We start from the raw sequence: 26,814 nt of genomic DNA on the forward strand, positions 1-26,814 counted from the left end.
GTCCTGACGCAAACCGTACAATAATTACCACCCTGTATGCACCGTCCAAAACCCAACTATATAAATTAAGTCTTTCATAATATTGTAAGGAAAGATTTTTTTTTTCTTTTTTTTTTTTTTTTTTTTTTTTTTTTTTTTTTTTTTTTTTTTACGGGTTCATGTGATTGATGACTCATATATATTGACCTTTCTGGGATTTAAAAAAAAAATAAAACAATTCGTACCCTTTTACATACACAAAGAGGATAAACCTCTTACAGTACTTCGACATTCTCATAGTATCTGAGCTTTCACTGTTGCTGATCAGTCAAAATCTTTTGGTAAGAGTAATCTGCCTGACGTATCGGAAGTTCAATGCGGCTTTTCGCGGATGATGATGTAGTATACAGAGAAGTTGCAGTATTAGAAAATTGCAGCGAAATGCAGGAAGATCTGTAACGGGTACGCACTTGGTGCAGGGAGTGGCAACTGACCCTTAACATAGACAAATGCAATGTATTGCGAATACATAGAAAGAAGGATCCTTTACTGTATGATTATATGATAGCGGAACAAACACTGGTAGCAGTTACTTCTGTAAAATAACCGGGAGTATGCGTACTGAACCATTTGAAGTGGAAGGCGGGTGCAGGGTTGAGATTCATTCTTAGAAAATGTAGTCCATCAACAAAGGAGGTGGCTTACAAAACACTCGTTCGACCTATACATGAGTATTGCTCATCAGTATGGGATTCCGTACCAGGTCGGGTTGACGGAGGAGGTAGAGAAGATCCAAAGAAGAGCGGCGCGTTTCGTCACGGAGTTATTTGGTAAGCGTGATATGGTTACGGAGATGTTTAGCAAACTCAAGTGGCAGACTCTGCAAGAGAGGCGCTCTGCATCGCGGTGTAGCTTGCTGTCCAGGTTTCGAGAGGGTGCGTTTCTGGATGAGGTATCGAATATATTGCTTCCCCCTACTTATACCTCCCGAGAGATCACGAATATAAAATTAGAGAGATTAGAGCGCGCACGGAGGCTTTGCGGCAGTCGTTCTTCCCGCGAACCATATGCGGCTGGATCAGGAAAGGGAGGTAATGACCGTGGCACGTGACACACACCGTTCAGTGGCTTGCGGAGTATAAATGTAGATGTACACAACGAACAAATTCTAAGACTTCAGCATCACACCCTTCATAACCGTTTCTGAAAGTACCAATATATTACTAAAATCAGTCTGTATTGCTGAGACATGTAACTCAGTGATAGTGGCTAAAGAAGCAGGCCGTGGAGGGAAAGGGGGGGGGGGGGGGGAATTGACAAGCATTATGGTTAAGATAGTGTTTCATTACACTGCGAGTAGCCTACAACACTTAGTATCAGTTTTCGCTAATATGATGTCATTGCATGATTTCACCTCCCTTATTATTCATTATAGGGGATCTGAATCAGTTTGCTTGGTTTCTTGATGAATTTCTAGTATCAAACCTTTCGGTTCTTTATCGTTAAAGCTAACTGTAGATACTGCGTTGGGGATCTACCTTCTATATGAGTGACCGTGAAATCATATTCGCGGCCTCCCGATCCTGTATGTGATTGTTTTTTGTTGTTATTATCACCGAATTCGTTGGTGATAATTGTCGTTATAGTCGTTGTTTCCTTACTGCTCGATACTGAGTGGACCAGGGGCAACTCCTATAGTAGGCAACTCCTGTTTATGCTTCTAGAGGGTGCAGAGAGGACTTAGTAGATAAGCTTTTGATAAGGAACCTATGTCCAGAAATGTAACGTTTAGATGTAAAATAAGAAGATCGGATCACTTTCAGATCTCCCGCTACATGGTACACACACAAACTGAGAACTAGGCGTAGTCGTTAATTCCTGTTGAAGTTATGACGTAGGATACCACTTTGGTCAGACTACACAAAGGCTGCGAGAAACTCGTGCGTTCGTAACTAGGAGGGCTGACTGGTGCTCCACGGACGAGCCGCAGTTTCGACTTCGAAGAGGACGTCCTTCTTCACGTAGAAAGGAACCAGACGACGAGTACTCGAAACATCTGCCGTGCCATGGACGATCGTAGAGTATACACGTCAGAGCTCATCGTCTCCGCTGTGTGTGTGCACCGTGAAGAGGGGAATTTGAAGCTGACCCGATCTTCAAATTTATTTTGCATGTAAACGTAACGCTTCTGGACATTGATATCTTACATAAAAACTTATCTACTAAACCCTTCTATAACCCGTAATAGGAATTGTGAAACAGCCTAGTTACATTGAGCATCGCCGTTCCCTTGAACCTCTTTCGCACCCTGGGCGATGGCGCGTGTTTCTACCCTCAGCCCTCTCCCAACTTCAGGGATGAGGCGTTATCTACAGGAAGCAGGGTGGATCGTAGCCGACATGTGTTACGTCCAACACCTGGCGTGGCCCCAACTGTCGATCGTAAACCGCCCTCCGGCGGCAATTCCAGCTTTGACGTGGCCGGGTGGCTGATCGAAGCGTGGCTGCGCTACCGTCTGTTCCACGGACAGGGTCCCACTCTCAGCTTGGTAAACGTGAATAATGCGAACCGAAGAACGCACTTGGAGAATCTAACGTTACTATAGAAAATTGCAAGAGGATGAAAGAAAGTAGGAGACTAGAAAAGATGATAAAGATCATACAACAAGATTTGGAAAGAGGCCTCAAAACGTATCAATGATTAATAGTACTGTCTAGAAAGTAGTATTATTCACTACGAACCGAGCAAAAGAAAACACATGGAAGCAACATACTTACAGGAAAACAGATTTCTTCTAAAACAAAACGTAAAATACATACGGAATTACTTCGCTACAATGAATGCTTCGGACACTCTTGTCGCTTTTCACCAGCAATTTTCAGATTACATATGAGTGAAATATACTGGTCTAGAGAGTGTAATGCTATGTTTTTCATGGTTTGGCAAGTATATTTTATTTAATTTTGCCGTTCTGGTTGCCACAGTCGTCAGTTAACACAAGGAAGCGAATTCGTAAGAGTCATCTATCCGAGAAACGTTTAAACTTTGTCCTCCATTACAGCGTACTGTCACGTTTATAACTTTCATATCGGTTTTTCTGAGGCGGAGATAGGTGTTCCCAACCCTGCATTAACCTCAACGAGCGCGAAAAACCGCGAAAGAACTGATCTGAGGCCGGACCGTGTCCCAGGTCAACGGCCGCATCTGGCTCATAACCAACTCACTGCCTCGCAAGCCAGCGCGCTTCAGGTTATGTTGTACGAGCAGCTGAAAATAGTTGTCCTACAGCGAGAATGATTGTACGTATCCTAGCCAAAGATGGAAAAGATATTGTCCCTGTGATGAGGAAACTTTTACAATAAAATGGAAGGTCAGGCTTCAAACAAGCATCAGAAAAAGCCGTTCGATAGTTGGGGCCTCAGAATGGTTCAAATGGCTCTGAGCACTATGGGACTTAATATCTGAGGTCATCAGTCCCCTAGAACGTAGAACCAATTAAACCTAACTAACTTAAGGACATCACACACATCCATGCCTGAGGCGAGATTCGAACCTGCGACCGTAGCGATCGCGCAGTTCCAGATCGAAGCGCCTTGAACCGCTCGTCCACAGCGGCCTGCGGGGCCTCAGAGTAGACGTCTTAATGAGTATGGGGAAAAAATCCGAATGTTCAACAGTTCACATATCTGGCGTTCACTAACTGCGGAATAAACATGAAAGAAGTGTGCTCCTTGAAGTAGAGCTAGGAAAAGTCAGAATAAGACATATAAATTCTGTCTTGCGGGATCCTAAAATCAGAAAAAAGAGAAAATGCCGTAGATTGCAGTAATCTGCGACGAATAGTGACACCTCAGAATCAGTATGCGATCTCAATATACAATTAGACAAAAAAAAGACGCACAGGCAGTGAATTATCGGAATGGGACGGAAATCGGTAGATGTGATCTACATGTAAGGACAACCAATTCGTTATAATTTAGGAAAATTGGAGGATTTGTTCAAGTGAAAGAGCTTCACAAATTGAGCAAGTCACTAACGTGTAGGTCCACCTCTGGTCCTTAGGCAAGCAGTTATTCAGTTGTTGGACGTCTTCCTGAGGAATGTCGTCCCAAATTCCGTGCAATTGGCGAGTTAGATAGTCAAAATCTCGAGCTGATTGGAGGGCCCTTGCCCATAATGCTCCAAACGTTCTCAGTTGGGGACAGACTCACTCGCCTTGCTGGACAAAGCAGGGTGGGTGCCGCGGATGGTAACCAAAGGGGTCGTGCTATGAAAAGAAATGCAGCCCCAGACCATCACTCCACATGGCGGGCGGCAGTCATGTAGGTATCGCACTGCTCTCCGGAGCATCTCCAGACACATTTTCGCTTGTCACGGGGGCTCAGTTCGAAGAGGAACGAATAGCTGATGACAATTCTACTCCAGTCAATAAGATATCAGACCGATGACGCCCCCAGCAGCTGTGCTATAACAACCTGACCGCCGCCCGCCATACGTTTCGACAACCGGGAGTGATGGTATTGGGCTGCATTTCTTTTCATGGTAGGATCTCTTTGGTTGTCAACCACGACACCCTTATAGCACAGCCGTGCATCGATGAAATTCTACGACCCATTTTGTTGGCCTTCATAGCAAGCCATCATCGGCTTACATTTCAGCAAGATAATGCCCGCCCGCACAAGGTGAGAATTTCTCCTGCTTGTCTTCGTGCTTGTCAAAATCTCCCTTGGCCAGCAAGGTCACCGGATCTCTCCCCAATTGAGAACGTTTGGAGCATTATGGGCAGGGTCCTCCAACCAACTCGGGATTTGACGACCTAATGCACCAACTGGACAGAATTTGGCACGATATTCCTAGCGAGGATATCCAACAACTCTATCAATCAAAGCCAAACCGAATGACTGCCTGCATAAGGGGCACAGGTGGACCAACATGTTATTGGCTTGCTCAATTTCTGAAGCTCTTACTACTGAATAAGTCATCCAAATTTTCTGAAATTGAAATCATTTGTTTGTCCGTACATCTATCGATTTCCGTTCCATTCGGGTAATCTCTTCGAGGTGCGCCATTCTTTTTTTCTTAGGGTGTGTAATTATAATCTAGAATTAACCCTTTCTGGTGCTATAGAGAGGAAGCAATTATCACGGCATGGGCACATGAGGAGGATACCAGATGAGAGAATACCAGAGCTAACTTGGATCTGCGAAGAGAAGGAAGCCGTGGAAAAGGTGGATAGAACGAATACAAGTAGTTAGGGGGCAAGAATAAGCTTACCGGAGGACTAGTGTCACTTCCTCCTTTTTCTGTTCCATTAATGAATGGTTCACATGAAGAGCGATTTACGTTAAGCCTCTGTGTGGGCTCCAGTCTCTCTGGTGTTATCTTCACGGTTTTTTCGGAGGTGTACGTTGGACGAAGCAATATCTTGGACCGAGCGAGGTGGCGCAGTGGCTAGCACACTCGACTCGCATTCGGGAGGACGACGGTTCAATCCCGCGTCCGGCCATCCTGATTTAGGTTTTCCGTGATTTTCCTAAATCACTCCAGGCAAATGCCGGGATGGTTCCTTTGAAAGGGCACGGCCGACTTCCTTCTCCGTCCTTCCCTAACCCGATGAGAGCGATGACCTCGCTGTTTGGTCTCTTCCCCCAAACCAACCAAGCAATATCTTGGTATTTGGAACTATTTTGAAAATAATATTGTCGAAGTATGTCCAATAAACAGTACGAGGCAAAACCGAGAGATCACTCCCAGAGAACGTAGATAGCAAGATACGTTTGCGGATGCTGACGTAAAAGGCAAATAAAAAAGATACAGAGGAGATGACGGACGAAACCGCCTGCGCCTTTCCGTTAGTCACAACCCTCCCTCCCAACATTTACCTCACATGGTTCAGTGCAACCGAATTCACGAGTGATGAACGTGGAATTGAGGTCCACTGCTCCGGCAGGTTAAACACGTGGCGCGCAAATGGCAAACAATGCTGCGGACGTAACCTAAAGTTGACGCTTGAAACCTCCGACGTTCAGTTGCGTGTTGTAACAAACACGGGCCACGGTCGGCGAGCAGCATCTGCAGGGACATGTTTACGATGACGACCGTGTTTACGAGTGTGGCTGTAGTGCAGTGTTGTGGTTTGGTCTAGCTGTCGCAGTGTCCGCATGTAGCGCTTGCTGCTATTGTTATTCTGCATTCGTCTCCGCATGCAGACCAATTGTAGTACACCGTGTTACCAGACGTCTGTGATAGTGTAGTGTTGTAGGAACTGTGACCATCGTGTATTCGAACTCTGAAAAGGCGGAGATGATACTCATCTATGGCGAGTGTCGACGAAATGCAGCTGAAGCCTGCAGGGTGTATGCAGAACGGTACCCGGACAGAGAGCATCCAACGTGCCGCACATTTCAAAACATCTACCGCCAACTGTATGCAACAGGTATGGTCGTAGCACGCAAACGGGTCCGTAACAGGCCCGTCACAGGAGAAGCGGGTGCAGTTGGTGTGTTAGCTGCTGTTGCCATGAACCCACACATGAGTACACGGGACATTGCGAGAGCCGGTGGACTGAGTCAAAGTAGTGTCATGCGCATACTGCATCGTCACCGCTTTCACCCGTTTCATGTGTCGCTACATCAGCAATTACATGGTGATGACTTTAATCATCGAGTGCAATTCTGTCAATGGGCATTAACAGAGAATGCGTTGCAGTTCTACCTATTTACCGATGAAGCGGGTTTCACAAACCACGGGGCAGTGAATCTACGGAACATGCATTACTGGTCCGTGGACAATCCTCGCTGGCTCAGACAGGTAGAGCGACAGCGACCGTGGACTGTAAATGTATGGTGCGGAATCATTGCCGACCACCTCATTGGTCCTCACTTCATTTTGCAGGGGCCCAAACAGCTGCAACATACATCGCGTTTCTACAGAATGATCTGCCAACCTTGCTCGAAAATGTCCCACTGGAAACGCGTCGACGTATGTGGTATCAGCATGATGGTGCACCTGCACATTCCGCAATTAACACTAGACTGCCCCTTGACAGGATGTTCGACGTGCGTTTCATAGTACGTGGAGGACGCATAAATTGGGCAGCCCGTTCTCCTGATCTTACACCTCTGGACTTCTTTCTGTGCGGTACGTTAAAGGAGAATGTGTACCGTGATGTGCCTACAACTCCAGAGGATATGAAACAACGTATTGTGGCAGCCTGCGGCGACATTACACCAGATGTACTGCGGCGTGTACGACATTCATTACGCCAGAGATTGCAATTGTGTGCAGCAAATGTGGCCACCACATTGAACATCTATTGGCCTGACATGTCGGGAGACATTCTATTCCACTCCGTAATTGAAAACGGAAACCACGTGTGTACGTGTACCTCACCCCTCATGGTAATGTACATGTGCGTCAGTGAAAAAGACCAATAAAAAGGTGTTAGCATGTGGACGTAATGTGCTGTTCCAGTCTCTTCTGTACCTAAGGTCCATCACCGTTCCCTTTGGATCCCTACGTAATTCGGTGCTCTCCGATACACACGATCGAACAGCGGAGGAGTGGTACTCAAGCGTCAACTTTAGGTTACAATATCTCCGGATGTAATTACATTTTACAATGCAACAAACGGCACTGATTACGTATTTGTTTATATGTTCAGATGTGCTAACAAAATTAACGTGGTTCCATTTTAAAAAAACGTAGGTTTGTGTTAAAAAACATACTTCCGTGCATTTTTGTATGGTTTGTATTAAACAATTACACTAGCCCCTCTCCTCACGTTCGGTCTGTGGAATCGGTTCGTCAGTATTTGATGTGGTTTACGAAATATATGCAGCGGTAATGTTAGGTGACTCACCCTGAATTTCCAATTACATAATAGACGCGTAAAACTTCTATCGGGATTTTCTCGGGATTGCCAGAATAGTGCACCTTACTATTTGCGCATCGTGTTGTTCTGACAGCCTACTAAAGGTGTACAAAGTTTGAAGTAAATCCGTGATCGCGACGTTGTGGCCTCCCCTTGTTGCCGGCCGAAGTGGCCGTGCGGTTAAAGGCGCTGCAGTCTGGAACCGCAAGACCGCTACGGTCGCAGGTTCGAATCCTGCCTCGGGCATGGATATTTGTGATGTCCTTAGGTTAGTTAGGTTTAACTAGTTCTAAGTTCTAGGGGACTAATGACCTCAGCAGTTGAGTCCCATAGTGCTCAGAGCCATTTGAACCATTTTTGAGCCTCCCCTTGTTAGTACACGTCGGAGCCGGCCGTTGTGACCGAGCGGTTCTATGCGCTACATTCTGGAACCGCCCTGCTGCTAATGTCGCAGGTTCGAATCCTACTTCGGGCATGGATGTGTGTGATGTCCTTAGGTTAGTTACGTTTAAGTAGTTCTGCGTTCTACGGGACTGATGACCTCAGATGTTAAGTCCCATAGTGCTCAGAGCCGTTTGAACCATTTTTATACGACGGAGCCGGTTCCTGACGTAACCGTCTTACCGCCTCATTAATGTGCTATTCAGTTCGTTTTTCTGTCCAACAGAGCAATGCCAAGGTCACCGCAGATACAAAGTGAGAACTGGGGTATGACGTCACATCTGGACGTAATTCGGACAAGGTTGGCGCGACAACTGAGTTACAACACACAGAGCGGCAAGCTCCACGGAATCTTTAAGTGAGTCACCCAACAGCGCGTCGATGTATTGTGTGGAACAGAATACGTACGCTGATACGATGTGTGATTCAGCGATAAGTTCTGTTTCAGCTGTGAGACTGTCGGCTTGTGTCTGAGTTTCCAACACGTGGGCCACGACGCCGCGAGTCTGAAAAAGCCACTCTCCCATAGCACTACAGTGGAATCTAGGCCTAGACCACCTTAGTCGAACTTGGACCTATTTCAGAATAAACGTCTCAAACCAGTCGGAAATCAAGTTTTCTTTTGTACACAGACTGATCTGCAGTAAAACGTTGCATACAATTTTTGTGTTATTTCTTCAAATATTGAACGGCTTTTTTAATAAAACAAAAGTTATTGTCCCGCTAATTCATTAGTAGACGCAGGGCGCATTTAGGGAATATATTCCTGTTATCAAAAGAGCAACGTTGGCGTGGCGTATGACGTGGAGATTCTCTATCCACATACAGCTGAATACCTCTCCAAGTAATCAATAAATACATCACAACCTGTGGTAGCCAAATATTTGAATTCCGTGTAACTGGAGTGCTTTCCCAATACCGTTCTGACAGGAACGGCGCAGCTTGGCATTTAATTTTACGCTCGTCCACCTTGTGACACACGTACTACATTTTCAAGTTTCTGTCCTCTCTATACTGGTAAGCGATTTCTTGCATCGTCTATTGTTACTAAGTCATATTCCTCTTACGTTTTATCCTTTTTATTTAGGTAGCTTCGAACTGCGGTAATAATCAGCCAACACAACCTTTCCCCTCAATACGCAGCAGCACACATATAGGGTCTCCCAGGAGCATTCGTCAATGTCCAGGAATCTGACAGAAACGATTAATGGAAGCAAAAAGGCGTAGTAAACACTAACTTTATACGCATACCTTAAGAGCTATGAGCATTTTTCCAGTAGAAGAGATGTTTTCACAGAAGAGAAAAAGTGCTCATTGCTCGTCAGGTATGCACTTTTGAGCACGTGTTTAGTGGGCTTTTTTTCTTGTTTTGGTAGATGCTACCACCTCTCAAAATAAGATGAAGAAGTACTCATAGCTTCTGAGGTATGCATTTAAGAGCCCATGTTTACCGAATTTTTTTGCTTCGAATGATCTTTCCTGCCACAGCTCTTAATGCTAACCATTCCTTCTGGAACACACTGGATACTATCGCCTCTGGTTTTGACACCCAGTTTTACAGCATCTTTCGTGAACTACTCAGCATGATGTTATACGGGTCTTGAATATTTGAAGGAAATTCTGTACTGTCTCTCCACTCTACGGAGTGTTTCTTGTACATCGTCTGTGTTTTCTGTCGTATGTGCACTGATACGCGGCAATCTGAACGTTAAGTATTGTCCTTTCATGTTGACTGTCCTTACGCTCTTTCTCTGTTTGATCAGCGGACAAGGTAAACACACGATTTGACAACTGCGTTTACGTAACAGACATAGATACACGTGTCCACCATGTTGTCTTTAGCCCAGTTCATAGTTCCGCATGTCACACATCGGTGAAGCAGCCCTCTGTGTTGTAATATATACATAGTGTCATGGGACCGGTTGCCCCACTTGAAAATGACCTGTGTATGACTCTCGAATGTCGCGGCTGGGTATGGCGTGTGGCGCCAGTGTGGACGCAGTATCTGGCTAGTCTGGTCTGTCACAGGCAGGTGTCTGCCGAACATGCCAGCACTCTGAAGCTGAATGATTATCGGTACAAGGCGCGTACACCATTGCATATCGGAGATCACGCAAGAATCTAGGTTTCCGAGTTCAAAAGTGCATCAGTTGGACCTTCAGTACTGCACAGAATATTTTTACACATTCGTTAACTGCCGCAGAGAACGACGGCAGGTGAGGCCTAGGTAGAATATGGGCCCCGATATGGACCTGTGACGTCACTCTAGTCGACTCTACCACCATACATCGGGAAAGCTCAGCCCCGTGCAGGATCCACGGGAAATCAATATGACAATCAACAGGTACACACTAAAGGTGTTAACTTTCTCATGTGCTATCGAGAGCGGGCATGCATTTAAACTCGCAGCCAAGAATTACGAGGGGTGTTTCAAAATTCCGTGCAAAAGTCCGAAAGATAACTTCACGGGCGCGTGACTATGGACCTCAACATCTAGAGGCCGTCAGTCCCCCAAGAACCCAGAACTACCTACATCCAACCAACCCACGTCATACACATCCATGCCAAAAGCAGGATTCAAAACTGCGACCGTAGCGGTCACGCGACTTCAAACTGGAGCGCCTAGAACCGCTCGGCCGCTACGAGTCAGCAGCATATTTGGAAAGAACGCACACCAAGCTTTAGCCGTATTGGTCCATCTCCTTTTGGAAAGAACGCACACCAAGCTTCAGCCATATTGGTCCATTTCTTTGTGTTTGGCATTCGGGTGAATCAAGGAAGTCGAGTGATTGTCAAAAAAATGGACGAAAAAGAATTTCGTGTGGTGATTAAACTTTATTTTATGAAATGCAAAACGCCTCAGGAGACTAAAGAGAAGCTTGATAAACATTACAATGACTCTCCACCTTCGATCAGAACAGTTTATAACCGGATTCAAAATTTTCGGAGTGACCATATGGGCACAAGTGATGCTGAACGTTCTGGACGACCTGTGGAGGTTACGACTCCAGAATCATTGATAAAATCCATGATATGGTGATGGATGACAGAAGAGTTAAGGTGCGTGAGATTGGTAGTGCTGTGGGCATCTCGAATGAACGCGTACATAATATTCTGCATAAGTATTTGGACAAGAGAAAGCTATCCGCAAGATGGCTTCCGCGATTGCTCACGCTTGACCAAAAACAGAATAGCATGAAGAATTGCAAGGATGGTTTGCAGCTGTTCAGAAAGAATCCGCAGGACTTTAAGCGTCGTTTCGTCACTATGGATGAAACATGGAGACATTACTATACTCCTGAGACCAAACAACAGTCTAACAATGGTTTACCAAGGGAAAATATGCACCAAAAAAGGCGAAGACCATTCCTTCAACCGGAAAGGTTATGGCGACTGTTTTTTGGGATTCGCAAGGGGTAGGATAGAGTACCATGGAGAGCTGCATCAAACCAGTCTCAGGACTGAAGACCACAACAACACAACAAGGGATAATCCTCATCGACTATCTGGAAAAGGGTAAAACTATTACAAGTGCATATTATTCATCGTTATTGGACCGTTTGAAAACCGAGCTGCAAGAAATCGTCAGCGATTGGACCGCAAAATGACCTTTTCCATCACGACAATGCACCAGCACACACCTCAGCAGTTGTTGTCGCAAAATTAATGGAAATAGGATTCCAACTCGTTTCACATCCCTCCTGTTCTCCAGACTTGGCTCCCTCGGACTACTATTTGTTCCCCAATTTGAAGAAATGGCTGGTGGGACAAAGATTTTATTCAAACTAGGAGGTGACTGCAGCAACTAATAGCTATTTTGCAGACTTGGACAATTCTTATTATTCGGAAGGGATCAACAAGTTAGAACAGCGTTGGACGAAGTGTGTTAAGTCTAAATGGAGACTGTGTCGAAAAATAGAAAAGGTTTACCCCAAACACGTAACTAGTTTTTATTTTTGCACGGACTTTTCAAACGCCCCTCGCATTAAACTCGTCGGAAGTAGTAACTCGCTCCCAGCCGGAGACGGCCGTTGACCGTTGGCACTCGTAAGACCTGTATCTCTTTGGCCCCAACCACAGGTGTCTGACGTCACGCCCCCTCCGCAGAGAGTCACGTGGGGGCGGTCGACAGTCTGCTGTCAGTCAGATGAGTACCTCTCCAGAACGACTCCAACGCCTCGCACAGTCCACGATCCACGACTTCCGCGCCTCCACGACTTAACGGCAGTTCTGAGCGCTCGCGGAGATGTGAACCGCCACTGATGGGCCCTTTACAGGCTCATGTCTTTGCACCGACTGCTCTGTACAGACACTGTTTGCACAGACAAACCACTGCATTGAAGGAATCGGTGACCGAAAAGTTTGTCCGTGTTATTACCGTCTGCGTTCGGGCTGGGCGAAGTGCATCGGCACTTAAATTCACGCAGACTAGATGAAGTGCTTCAGTACTTTTACATACGGCACATGTTTCCGGAATGATGTGCGTTGGCGATGAAGATGAAAAAAAAAAGCAATAAATTTCAGATCAGCATAGTTTCTGTCAGTTTTCAAGAAGCTCAGTGTTATTAAAGTCTTCCATAAGCACTTAACGATTTGTTTATTACAGTGTCATTTCTCCTTGTATACGGCGTAATATTCTGAAACAACACGTGTAATTCGATACAAAGAACATACAGACGATGCACTAAGTTAAAAAAAGTAAGTAAATATAGTTTTTCAGCCCACCTTGGAGGTGTAATTCGATACAAAGAACATACAGACGATGCACTAAGTTAAAAAAAGTAAGTAAATATAGTTTTTCAGCCCACCTAGCACAAAAGTCATTCCGTTACAAACCTCAACACAAAACACCTCAAAACAAACCACCATATCCCACACATCGCAGACAAAGAAATAAAAGTGGACCTCCTGAAACAATTAGAAATTTTCGCTCATAGCAATAAATCACCCCACACCATCTTAAAAGAACAAAACGACTTAGCAAATAACCCATTTTTCCAAAATTTCAAAGAATCATTGAAATTGAAAAAGTAAATAACTCACAAAACCGCCTACCTCCCTCTCCCTCCCTCTCCCTCTCCCTCCCCCTCCTGTCTCTCTCTCTCTCTCTCTCTCTCTCTCTCTCTCTCTCTCTCTCTCTCCCTCTCTCACTCACTCTATCTCTATCTCTCTCTCTCCCTTCCACACCAGCACAATTACTCAACACACTCTCTCTCCTTCTAGTGCACAAAATACTGTTTATTTCATAAGTATTTGTCAATGTTAGTTAAACAAAGGATAATTGAAATGTCAAACGAAATTTCAGTGCTAAAATTGTAAATGTAGTATCTTACAAACTCATTGTTTAATAGAGGATGTCAAATCACACACTTTTCAGCCGTCTTATTTCCAAACTGATTTTATTTGACTACCAGTTTCGGAGATTTACTACTTCGTCTTCAGGCTCCTGACCGACGTGTAGGAAGATTCCAACCTCGGTTCAGATATTTGAATGCTGGCCTCTATTTTGATTGGAACCGAGGTTGGAATCTTGCTACACGTCGGTCAGGGGCATAAAGACGATGTAGTAAATCGCCGAAACTGGTAGTAAAAAAAATGAGTTTTAAAATAAGACGGCTGAAAGGTGTTTGATTTGACATCGTGTAGCGAACAGCCGAGTCCCGCAACCATATCTGAAAAGATGGACAGACAGAGACATTGTTTGATAAATTTTATAAACAACACATGCAAATTTTGCCATATAATTACGTGTCATTTTTGCAGTAGAGAAATAGTTAGATACTTATTGTCGTCAATGTGTATTACAAGACCTGAACAAAGAGACTCTCCGCTCTAACAGAAACTCTTTCACATAACTATAGCTATACACCTTGGTTTATTTACGTTTTGTAAAGCATGTGTGGAACGTGTTACCTGTGGCTAATTTTGTGAAGTACAGTAAAATTAACGTCACTGGAAAACATTCATTATGTTTTTCAGAATGCTGTGTACACCAACTGTGGTGTCACCGCCAGACACCACACTTGCTAGGTGGTAGCCTTTAAATCGGCCGCGGTCCGTTAGTATACGTCGGACCCGCGTGTCGCCACTATCAATGATTGCAGATCGAGCGCCGCCACACGGCAGGTCTAGTCTAGAGAAACTCCATAGCACTCGCCCCAGTTGTACAGCCGACTTTGCTAGCGATGGTTCACTGACTACATACGCTCTCATTTGAAGAGACGACACTTTTAGCATAGCCTTCAGCTACGTCATTTGCTACGACCTAGCAAGGCGCCATATTCAGTTACTACGAATGTACTCTGAACAGATAATATTGTGAATCATGTACCGTCAAGAGCGACGTTCATCATTAATGGATTAAAGTTAAGTATCAAACAAATTACGTCCGCTTTCTGAATTCTAATTCCTTGTCATGTTCCAGACCTCACGTCAGTATAGTCCTTCCCTCCTCACGCCAGCCTGCGTGAGCTAAAACGCGTGCATTTCGGCCACCTCTAGTAACAAGGTGTTGGCTTTTCTGCCAACACAACACTAACAACCAACCAACGGGTAATAATAACAAAATTAATGCAACAAAATCGATCTCATAATGTGAATAATTCTTGACACACTCAGTGCTTACATGTTTCGTTTATACATCTTGCCACAGCTACACTACTCCCACACCTCTGCTAACAGTCAATAAATATGTACCATCTGATGATGAATATATAAGCGGTTCGAAACCGGCAATGGGATAATAAAAATTGACGAGCAAAACACAAGGCGACTGGTTGCACTAATTTCAAGAAACCTTTAGAAGATGTAATGTCTCTTCGTCCTTTTTTCCGGTATTTAGCTCCTTCAAAATATTAATATGCGAAAGAGTAACACCTTGTAGAAGCTATTCTTTTGTCTGTCTTCTCCTTTTTATAACTTCCGAAACAATGGAACAAGATTTAATTACCTCGTAAGTTAACTTAATTGATTTAGACGTGGCCAGAAAATACACTGCACTCTCGGACTGTTGATTCAGGACTGTGCGAAAGTTGCATTGTAATTGGAAAGTGTAAATGCGAATTAAATACTGCAGACGACATGTGAAGAGGGGCGTTGTGAAGATGGTCTGCCCAGACAAACCTAGACCTTATATGACATCCCGTGCCTTCGGATGACTTCCAACCAGTCACTGCATTTAAAAATTATCGTGACAAAAATCTGAAATTTGCACGAGAAAATATCGCTGCAATTTGATGACGGTCTTAGGCTTCAAACTACACTGCGCAACACAATTAAGGGACCACTTTCTCGAAAGCCTGTAATTGTCGTGCATTGTGACGCACAAGTCTGAAATGTGGCTTAAATGTGCCTACAGCCTTCCTCTATAACGCTGCAAAAGCGTTACACTCAGCTACATCATGTTAGGGCTCCGCCATGCTTCGAACAGCAACGTGTCGACTCTTGCGAATAAAAGGCCAGAGCTTAGAAGTTCGTGTGAGGTATGTGTAAGGTTGGTTTAATGATGTCACATTGGCACCAGATTTCTCCACAATTCTGCCCAACATCACCGTGGACGAGTTACATGTTGGGAAAGGTCGTCACAACCCATCTTACACACGTTTCACCCCTTCTTTTGATCCCTATGCGATGGAAGTGAGAACCGACACCCAGGGGTCAAATCACGCGATTCTTTTAAAGGATAGACGAGCAAAACTTTATAGTCACACCGCCACTCAGAACTGACATGAAAAGGCCTCAGAGGTTGGCAAGCCTTGGGGTTACGTCATTTCGACACTTTGTCAGAAGATGTTAATGAATCTTCGAAACGTTGCGCATCTGTAAATAACTCATTCGACTAGCAAATAGATATACTGTATAAATTTAGCGAATACTCCTGAAGCTACCTTATGGTGTGCAGGGGAGGGTATTTCTGGTGTCACTACGATCTCCTTCCTACCCGGGTCCATTCGGGAACGGTGCGTCAGAAGAACCCGGTAGGTGTCCGCATGGGTTCTGATTTCTCCGAATTTCTCGTTGTGGTCATTGCGCGAGAAGTGTGTGGGTGGAAGTGGCTTGTTGCCCGACTCTACTTGAAACGAATGCTCTCTGAATTTCAACAATAGACAGTGACAACGCTGCTCTCTTCTAGCATCTGTCACTGGAGTTCGCTGAACTTCTTCCGTAACGCAGTCGTACACGAAAAAATTAAACCGTGACGAAAAACATCGCTCTTCGTTCGATGCTCTCTCTCTCTCTCTCTCTCTCTCTCTCTCTCTCTCTCTCCCTCTCCCTTTCTTTCCTTCTCTTTCTCTTACATTCAACTGGTAAGGGACCGAGACTGTTGAGTAACACTCAAAAACCAGTCGACCAAGTGCTTTGCAACTCTTTATGGACTTAGCTAATAGACTGGTGTCGCAACTTTTATGTTTTCCTTGTGCGCGTTTTCCTTGCACTAAGCCTGCTGCGGACATTTCAAGGTTACCAGCTTCTTATTATTCAATGTGTGATGCTTCATATTTGTACACTGGATATTTTTCAAATACACTCCTGGAAATGGAAAAAAGAACACATTGACACCGGTGTGTCAGACCCACCATACTTGCTCCGGACACTGCGAGAGGGCTGTACAAGCAATGATCACACGCACGGCACAGCGGACACACCAGGAACCGCGGTGTTGGCCGTCGAATGGCGCTAGCTGCGCAGCATTTGTGCACCGCCGCCGTCAGTGTCAGCCAGTTTGCCGTGGCATACGGAGCTCCATCGCAGTCTTTAACACTGGTAGCATGCCGCGACAGCGTGGACGTGAACCGTATGTGCAGTTGACGGACTTTGAGCGAGGGCGTATAGTGGGCATGCGGGAGGCCGGGTGGACGTACCGCCGAATTGCTCAACACGTGGGGCGTGAGGTCTCCACAGTACATCGATGTTGTCGCCAGTGGTCGGCGGAAGGTGCACGTGCCCGTCGACCTGGGACCGGACCGCAGCGACGCACGGATGCACGCCAAGACCGTAGGATCCTACGCAGTGCCGTAGGGCACCGCACCGCCACTTCCCAGCAAATTAGGGACACTGTTGCTCCTGGGGTATCGGCGAGGACCATTCGCAACCGTCTCCATGAAGCTGGGCTACGGTCCTGCACACCGTTAGGCCGTCTTCCGCTCACGCCCCAACATCGTGCAGCCCGCCTCCAGTGGTGTCGCGACAGGCGTGAATGGAGGGACGAATGGAGACGTGTCGTCTTCAGCGATGAGAGTCGCTTCTGCCTTGGTGCCAATGATGGTCGTATGCGTGTTTGGCGCCGTGCAGGTGAGCGCCACAATCAGGACTGCATACTACCGAGGCACACAGGGCCAACACCCGGCATCATGGTGTGGGGAGCGATCTCCTACACTGGCCGTACACCACTGGTGATCGTCGAGGGGATACTGAATAGTGCACGGTACATCCAAACCGTCATCGAACCCATCGTTCCACCATTCCTAGACCGGCAAGGGAACTTGCTGTTCCAACAGGACAATGCACGTCCGCATGTATCACGTGCCACCCAACGTGCTCTAGAAGGTGTAAGTCATCTACCCTGGCCAGCAAGATCTCCGGATCTGTCCCCCATTGAGCATGTTTGGGACTGGATGAAGCGTCGTCTCACGCGGTCTGCACGTCCAGCACGAACGCTGGTCCAACTGAGGCGCCAGGTGGAAATGGCATGGCAAGCCGTTCCACAGGACTACAGCCAGCATCTCTACGATCGTCTCCATGGGAGAATAGCAGCCTGCATTGCTGCGAAAGGTGGATATACACTGTACTAGTGCCGACATTGTGCATGCTCTGTTGCCTGTGTCTATGTGCCTGTGGTTCTGTCAGTGTGATCATGTGATGTATCTGACCCCAGAAATGTGTCAATAAAGTTTCCCCTTCCTGGGACAATGAATTCACGGTGTTCTTATTTCAATTTCCAGGAGTGTAGAAGTCTTCAGTAGTCAATACGTTACGCTACAGAGGTTCTGAGTACAAGCAGCGTGATCTATGGTAGCCAGTAGCATTATCGCTGCCAGTAGCATTCTGTGAGGAGTGAGTGAGGGAGTCGGGTGTTGGTTAAGCTGAAATGCAAAGGATGTTGCTTTTTGGAAATACGATTTGGTAACGACTGATTTGAGAACTGTGAAGAATTTCAGGTAATGTTTTCGCTGTATTGCTTGCTCGCGCGTAATCTATCCTGAGTTTGAAACAGATAAATACTTACCAATTTTCTCTTTATTGGTTCGGATCAGTTAGTCTGATTGTCGAGACAAGATGAAGTAAAATTATCTGTTGAGATGGTTTACACTGAGAATGATAGACGCACCACTGTTTTACTATTCTGTTAACTAATTTCATACCGGAGTCATATTTTATGAGAAGTGACTTTTGTAAAGATGACTAAAATTGTTAAAGAATGGGGTTCACAGTTAACTTAAGAATGCTAGTCTCTTCTCAGTCATTTAATACGTCGAGTTTCTACCACCGTCTCCTCACCAAAATTTTGTTTTGTAATTGTGTCTCGCCGCATTGTATTTGAGCGGAACACAGTCATTCAAAGTAAAGCGTGATGTTTTCATTGCGTCAGACTGCGAAAGGTTTCTTTTCCTAGAATGGTTTGCTGCTGCGCTATATTTTAATATTCACCACTTTATAACTCTACCGAGTTTCCGCTGCCACAAGGTAATTCACGAAAATTTAGGGCCAGTTTAGTATTACAGTCAGGACGCGGTAAAATCATACACAGTCATACATTACATTTCAAAATTATTATCAGGATCAGCTTAGGTAAGGTTCAGTTTAGATCTCGATTCTTACGCAGACAGTCTTCTTCTTCTTACAGTACGATGTTACATTCCCGTGTGCATCATTTAAACTTTGGAATTTTATTTAGTAAGTGCGTGTAAATTACTTCACAGGGAATTTTAACAGAAGCATTTTGGACATTTATTCTTTCAAAATTTGATTTGTAATTTTTACCTAGAACTTTTATTCTGTTAGTTTTGTGTGTTCGAACTGCAAGTGAACTACTGCGACGTCACGCACTTCGCAGAGACTCACAGGACAGCTTATTTAGTAAACAGTTTTATGTTTTCTAATTATTTCTGGTAAAAGTTAACAGCAACACATTTATACAGTTTCATTTGGATTTGACGACTCTTTTTGTCAGATAGCGGTTGCGTAATCACACCACTTGCATCATTCAGGTTAACATTACAACACAGACATACACGAAAGTTTAAGAACAGGAAACTAGTTTATCTAACAACAACAACAACAAGAACAACATACTAGAACAACTTAAAACGAACAGCTGCAACATACAGTAACAATGCACTGCCGCTGTCGACGTTTCTGCCACCGCGAGCCCGTCCTCAGACAGCAGCAGAGGGGCCGCGGCAGCGCTCTGTCCGCCATTAAGTTCTCAGTTTCCTCGCCCGACTCCCACGCAGCAAAAACGCAGACACAGCCGGCAGCGAAATCCGGGGCCCGTCTGCTAACAGCTCGCCGCCTCTCTCCGTTCTCTCTCCCAGTTCTGTCCGAGCCAGCAGACCGACGTCCGTTTCACGTCTGGCTGTGCGGACGAACGGAACTGAAGCTTTGGAGGAGATACCTTACTGCCAACGATGAATAAGTGATGAGTACTAATTTTGTTTTACAAGGGCTGGAACTTAACTAGTGGCAACTATTTATTCACAACTGATACAAAAGAGTTATATGTTTGCACTCGCTACAGTCCTTCAAAGTAGTCACCAGTGTTGCGTAGAACCCGTTGCCAGCGATGTGGTAGGTGTTGTAATGGTTCTTTATTTACGTGATCATTACGACACTCCAACCCCAGTTCTCGATACCAGTAATATCGTACTACTTTTCTGCGAAGTAACAGACATATTTTTGTGACAATATTCACATTTGTTTTTATTAATGTATAGGTACTCCGATGTATCGATATATTACAGTGATATGGTTCTTGTGTGTATTCATTTCTGTGAGACTGCCATAATTTTTGACTTACTTGTAACCGTTTTGGCGCGAATGCGACAGAGCAGTCTTTGTTTCACTTTGCAGAAGTTAAGTTGTTATTTCGCTTTGTAAACGAACGGTCAAGTCTTGTGTTTGGTTAAAGTGGAAATTAAATATATGAAGATTGATACAAAACTGCTTTCTTGATGATGTGACAATTAAGAAGAAGTATGTATGTGAATTTACAGGAAGTTTAATAAAAATGTGGATCGTGAACACCAAGTCAAAAATTATTTCTACCATACCATTGTTCTGATCTGGGATTGTTTGATCATTAAGAAATTCCTGAAAAAGGCATTTGTTAGGTCTTCAAATATTGCTAAAACAGAGATCTGGACCTTCTAGCAGTCAAAATGGAATCACCCTAGAATCAACAAGATAAGCCATAACAACTTCGACGAATTCTACGTGGGAATCCATTCAAGATAAGTGCCAAAATTAATCACTTTTTTACAGTGACTTCATTATTTCCATTCTGACGATACCATCCACAGTCAATAACTTTGTTGTTGCCCGATAAAGCGAACATATGCTGCGTGAGCAACATTATCAATCTGATTTCTAATCTACTTTGCAAGTGGTGGTATTGTTAGAGCGTGTACACCGTTAGCAGAGCCTGTTCTGTTGATGGTGAGAATGGAGCGGTCTACTGCCTGTCGAATCTCTGGAACAGTTAAAATGCCACAAAATAGTTCCTTCATCTTCGGAATGAAATCAAAGTCACAAGGACTTAAGTCCGGGGAGTATGGTGGATGGTACAGTACCTCCCAGTCCTATCGACCGAATAGAGCAGCCACAACTTGCGCTGTATGCGCCAACGCATAGTCGTGGAAAATAATGGGTGGGTTGTGCAGAAAGTGTCGCCGCTTTTTTGAAAAGCTGGTCGCAGGTGATGCTCCAAAAACGAACAGTAATACTGTGCACTGACTGTCTGTCGTGGAGGAACATAATGCGTTAGGATAACACCATCACAGTCGTACACGAGAATCTCCGTAACTTTCACCATGCTAGGGCTCTGACACACTTTCGACTTTCGCGGTGACCCATAATGACGCCATTCGTTGGATTGGCGTTTCAGTTTTGGTTCGTACGATGCGGCACATGTCTCATCCAGTGTTACGATACGGCGTAAGAAAGCCTCTCATTCTCGCTCACAGCGCTCCAAGTGCGTCTGAGCAGCGTCGTAACGCATCCATTTCTACATTTCCATCAAGTCATGCGGAACCCATCGTGATGCAATGCCCAGTCGAAGCACAGTCGTAAGCGCTAATCCGGTTTCGTGGGAGAGCTCACGAATCGTATGGCGTCGATCACTGTCCACTAACGCAGCAACAGCATGGCACTTCTTCTTCAGAGACGCTAGGACGACCTGCCCGATGAATGTCTGCCACAGATTTCCGACCTTCGTTGAAGACTTTTACCTAACGTGCCACTGTTCTGTACGGCAATGCCGATTCCCCGCACGCCTCTTGAAGATCTTGATGACATTGTCGTGCTATATGACCTGTGGCACATTCAATCTTGATCCAACTCCGTTGTTACATTTTCGAAAACACAGTGACACCGGTACGTTAGACTGCTGCTCGCTCACAAGTGACTGTGTTTCCCCCGATTGTATGCACGCCGGTGACGTGGGACGGGCGAGTCCATTTGTTCGGAGGTAAGATAGGTATGTCAACAACGTGTGCTATCAGCGACAATAGTAGATTCCATTGCATAGTGTCTCCACAGCAGTGTTGCCATTATTTAAATTTCAACCTACGTATTTTCTTGTGACAACGTGACTACATACGGCCGGCCGGGGTGGCCGAGCGGTTCTAGGCACTGCAGTCTTGAACTGCGCGACCGCTACGCTTGCAGGTTCGAATCCTGCCTCGGGCATGGATGTGTGTGATGTCCTTATGTTAGTTAGGTTTAAGTAGCTCTAAGTTCTAGGGGACTGATAACCTTAGAAGTTAAGTCTCATAGTGCTCAGAGCCATTTTGTGACTACATACGTACGGATACAACGCAACCGTTATCTTACGTCACAGCTTGCACGGTATTTAGACCGTCTAGCTCGACGCGACTGGAAATTATACTTTTAAACGTTTTTATCGTTGCTGTCGCAAGAGAATAAGTTGAAATTACGCTTTGCGGCGCGCAACTCATCGACTGACAATAGTCCTGTTATACTGGTAGTATTTACAGCCGTTCTTCTCCACTCTCTTCTTTAGTGTCATTTACCTTGTTTGAAAGAAGCTGCTCTATCAGGTCAGCCACCGCAAAACCGCAAATTTACGGGAACACGACAGCTGAAACATTCTCAAATTCAAGGAATGCACTCACCCCACAGCCACGTGGTTACGCTGATTCAAGAAGCACGTACGAGGCATTTCAGTGTACTCGTAAACAGTAGTTCACAAAATTCAAATTTCTCGAACTGTTGGATACCACTAAGTACGGTAATAACTCTGTTACAGAACCGCAAGTGTTAATCAAATAACACGTTCCAAGCAGGGCATCATAAATTTTTAGTAGCGTACGGTTCACAAACGGAAAAGCGGATTTACACCGTTCACCACGTATTTGGATAGCGATGAGAAAACTGTAGAATGTTTTTGTTAGAAAAGTTTTCTTCCCCTCGTTAACTTTTTCAGTAATTTCAACCAAATCAATACTATCCGAGCGTGAGGGTTCTGCCTACCTACTGTATTACAGACGCAGACAGCTCCGCGTGTAGTGTGTTGCTACGGCTGGAAGAACATGTTCTTTGCTTAGGTGACTGTTAGCAGAGGGGACGAAAGAGTGCCTCATCGGTTAACTGCAAAGCAGAGGCCGCCGATGCCTCGCTGGCACGTTCACAGCTTCCAGTGTGTGGGGCTCTTGCGAGCAGTCCTGTAATCGTGTGCTACGAAGACGTGATATACCATAACAAAGCGAAGTACAGTAACTTTGCGGTCAATTTTGTGCGCAGAAAAGATATTGCTTGTAAATGCGAAGTCCATCTGTTGAAAGACGTTTGTCTACATCGAGTAGTTTATATTTGCCATGTTATTGAAACAAACGTATATGGCACTGACTGAAATAAACTTCATAATTACACTGTTTAGATGTTAAACAAATCATAGTTTAAAATGGTTTCCTCAAATATATAATACACTTAGAAAATATTGCTACAGCAATGCGAAATCTTCCGCTGCTTTCATTATATATTAAGGCTCACGTGGAAGCTGTTAAATAATTAGCCGGCCGGGGTGGCCGAGCGGTTCTAGGCGCTACAGTCTGGAAGCGCGCGACCGCTATGGTCGCAGGTTCGAATCCTGCCTCTGGCATGGATGTGTGTGATGTCCTTAGGTTAGTTAGGTTTAAGTAGTTCTAAGTTCTAGGGGACTGATGACCTCAGAAGTTAAATCCCATAGTGCTCAGAGCCATTTTTTGTTAAATAATTATAGATATCTTTAACCTAATATCAGGCTGGAAATGGCACGTTGTAGCCTATCACACGTAACGATAGTTTAGCCCATACTATGCCGATCCACTTACAAATGAAGCAATGGAAAAATGACTGCCCATGTCTCTCTGTACGAACCCCGAACTCCCTTATTTTGTCCAGAGGGATGTACGTTGCAGCGAGTATAATCAGTCCGCACCATGTCGCTACATAGAGCTGCTTAACTTGCTCACCATCGCTTCGCGGAAAGGCCGCCCACACCCCTCCAAGCGCTTCCGCAACACTACCGATTGACTCACAAGGAACCCCTGCAGTGTAGGGTCGGAAAAAGCCAATGACATTTACGGCATTCGACGCCACACATATTGTCTATCATGCAGCCACAATATTGCCGGCTAATCGCAACAGAGGGCGGGACTGTAGGTATGCAATGGTGAGCACAGCACGAGTCTACGGAGCGTAGTTGAAGTGCTTAGGCGACGACCAACTCTCAACAGTGCTACAGTGCTTGTGGTGTCGATACAAATCAGAGCAATGGCAAACATTGCATTTCATCTACATCAACAGTTGCCGAAGTTGACATTTCGTCAGAAAGGAACCCCAGAAATTTCGCAGAATGAGAAAGAAATTGCAGGTGAAATATTGCCGTTTTTGTAAGACGAGTCATAGGAAAATGTGTTGTCGTATACGCTCGACTGTGCGGTCACTGTAGACGAGAAGTACAACGATGAGGCTGACAATTTACATGAAAAGTACAGTGATGACGGTACGTGGTTAACAAGTGAAATTGATACTGAAACAAATGTCGAGCCGTGTAGTTCATCATCCTCGTCAGACAGGAAGCCACAAATTCCGTCTCCCGTAAAACGTAGTAAAGGACAATCGTTGTCCAAAGAGCGGCTACTGAACATAAATACTTACATGTAAGATCATCCACAGCGTAGTAAAAAATATTTATAAAGCTAATTATGAATAGATTCCGAATACGTCCGCAGCAATATGACTGTGTAGCCCATTGTATTGTATTGTGTGTGAACCGGGGACCTAGAAACGATGGAGAGGCTCCGTCCCCGCCGCAGCCGCAGTGGTCCACAACCCCGCGACGACTACCGCAGTCCACGTCACCCCTCCGCCGCCCCACACCGAACCCAGGGTTATTGTGCGGTTCGGCCCCCAGTGGACCCCCCCCCCCCCCAGGGAACGTCTCACACCTGACGAGTGTAACCCCTTTGTTTGCGTAATAGAGTAATGGAGATGTACGCGTACGTGGAGAACTTGTTTGCGCAGCAATCGCCGACATAGTGTAACTGAGGCGGAAAAAGGGGAACCAGCCCGCATTCGCCGAGACAGGTGGAAAACCGCCTAAAAACCATCCATAGACTGGCCGGTTCACCGGACCGCGACACAAATCCGCCTGGCGGATTCGCGCCAGGGACCAGGCGCTCCTTCCCGCCCGGAAAGCCGTGCGTTAGACCGCACGGCCAACCGGGCCGGCTGTGTAACCCATAAGCAAAACTACGGATGTTCAAGAGATTTTGAATAGATTCCCAATAAGTCCGCAGCAATACGACCGTGTAGCACATAAGAAAACCTACGGATGTTCGAGGGAGGACAGGGCGCACTTGTTGCAAAAACGCCGGCCGGAGTGGCCGTGCGGTTCTAGGCGCTGCTGTCTGGAGCCGAGCGACCGCTTCGGTCGCAGGTTCGCATCCTGCCTCGGGCATGGATGTGTGTGATGTCCTTAGGTTTGTTAGGTTTAATTAGTTCTAAGTTCTAGGCGACTGATGACCTCAGAAGTTAAGTCGCATAGTGCTCAGAGCCATTTTTGTTACAAAAACTGATGTTTGAACGTTTCATGGATCCTCGATACAATGTTCTACGGGATGTGCATGATGGTGACCTACTAAGTTATTCACATCAAACTGCGCGTGACATAAATTATAGAGATACAAAGGGAAGTTGTGGATGGCTGCACAACTTCAAATAGTGCGACACAATTGGACGACTGCTAATCTCGATGGTAAGTTGGTTCAAATGGCTCTGAGCACTATGGGACTTAACTGCTGTGGTCATCAGTCCCCTAGAACTTAGAACTACTTAAACCTAACTAACCTAAGGACATCACACACATCCATGCCCGAGGCAGGATTCGAACCTGCGACCGTAGCAGTCGCGCGGTTCCAGACTGAGCGCCTAGAACCGCTAGACCACCGCGGCCGGCATGGTAAGTTGTTTATTGTACTGCGAGAAGTTGGAGGTGGTGTCCCCCTACAATTCTTTCTGGTGTGCGTGATCTTCCAAGGGCAGTAGGGAATATTTACGTCACACGGCATAAGAGAACTACTACACTACAATAAATGTATTCGCAATTGCGAGTATGGACTACGGTCAGCTGTATAGAGGAGACGACAACGAAAGGTGTATAATGGAATGACGACAATGAAAATTTGTGCAGGACCGGGACTCGAACCTGGATTTCCCGCTCATCGCGACCGGTCGCCTTACCGTTAGGCCAGTGGCCAGTGATTTTCAACCTTTCAGAATACGCGACCCCTTTACGAGAAAAAATATTCTGAAGACCCCCAGAACCATAATAAAAGTGTGATAAAAAGGTATAATTAAAGTACCAAGCGTGAACGTGAGCGAATTTGCAATGTGCTTTCAAAAAACCTTGTCACTTCCGTGAGACATTTATACAATAGCAGATGATGGTCAGGAAACATACGTTACCAGTCACGCTGCAACTGCTTTCTCCTGCGACTGCAACCATCTGAGCAAGGCTTTGCGACCCACGGGTTGAAAAACGCTGCGTTAGGCTATCCAAGCATCCTCTCGTAAATACAACTATGTTATGAGCACTGCTTTTGGCCAATATCTTGTCAAAATAACTTGCTTTTACTTGATCCCTGGTCTGCGAATAAAAATCATCCCTCCTTTAGAGGGAACTATCACCACTGAAAAGTGTGCGACGTTGCTATTCATATCAGCTGGAAGCACTGGACAAATTCAGCCTCTGGATTTTCTTTTTCGGGTCTTGTCAACATCTAGTATAGATGCAAGTATCA

The sequence above is a fragment of the Schistocerca americana genome, chromosome 2 (genome assembly GCF_021461395.2).
Source record: "Schistocerca americana isolate TAMUIC-IGC-003095 chromosome 2, iqSchAmer2.1, whole genome shotgun sequence".
Classification (NCBI taxonomy): domain Eukaryota; kingdom Metazoa; phylum Arthropoda; class Insecta; order Orthoptera; family Acrididae; genus Schistocerca; species Schistocerca americana.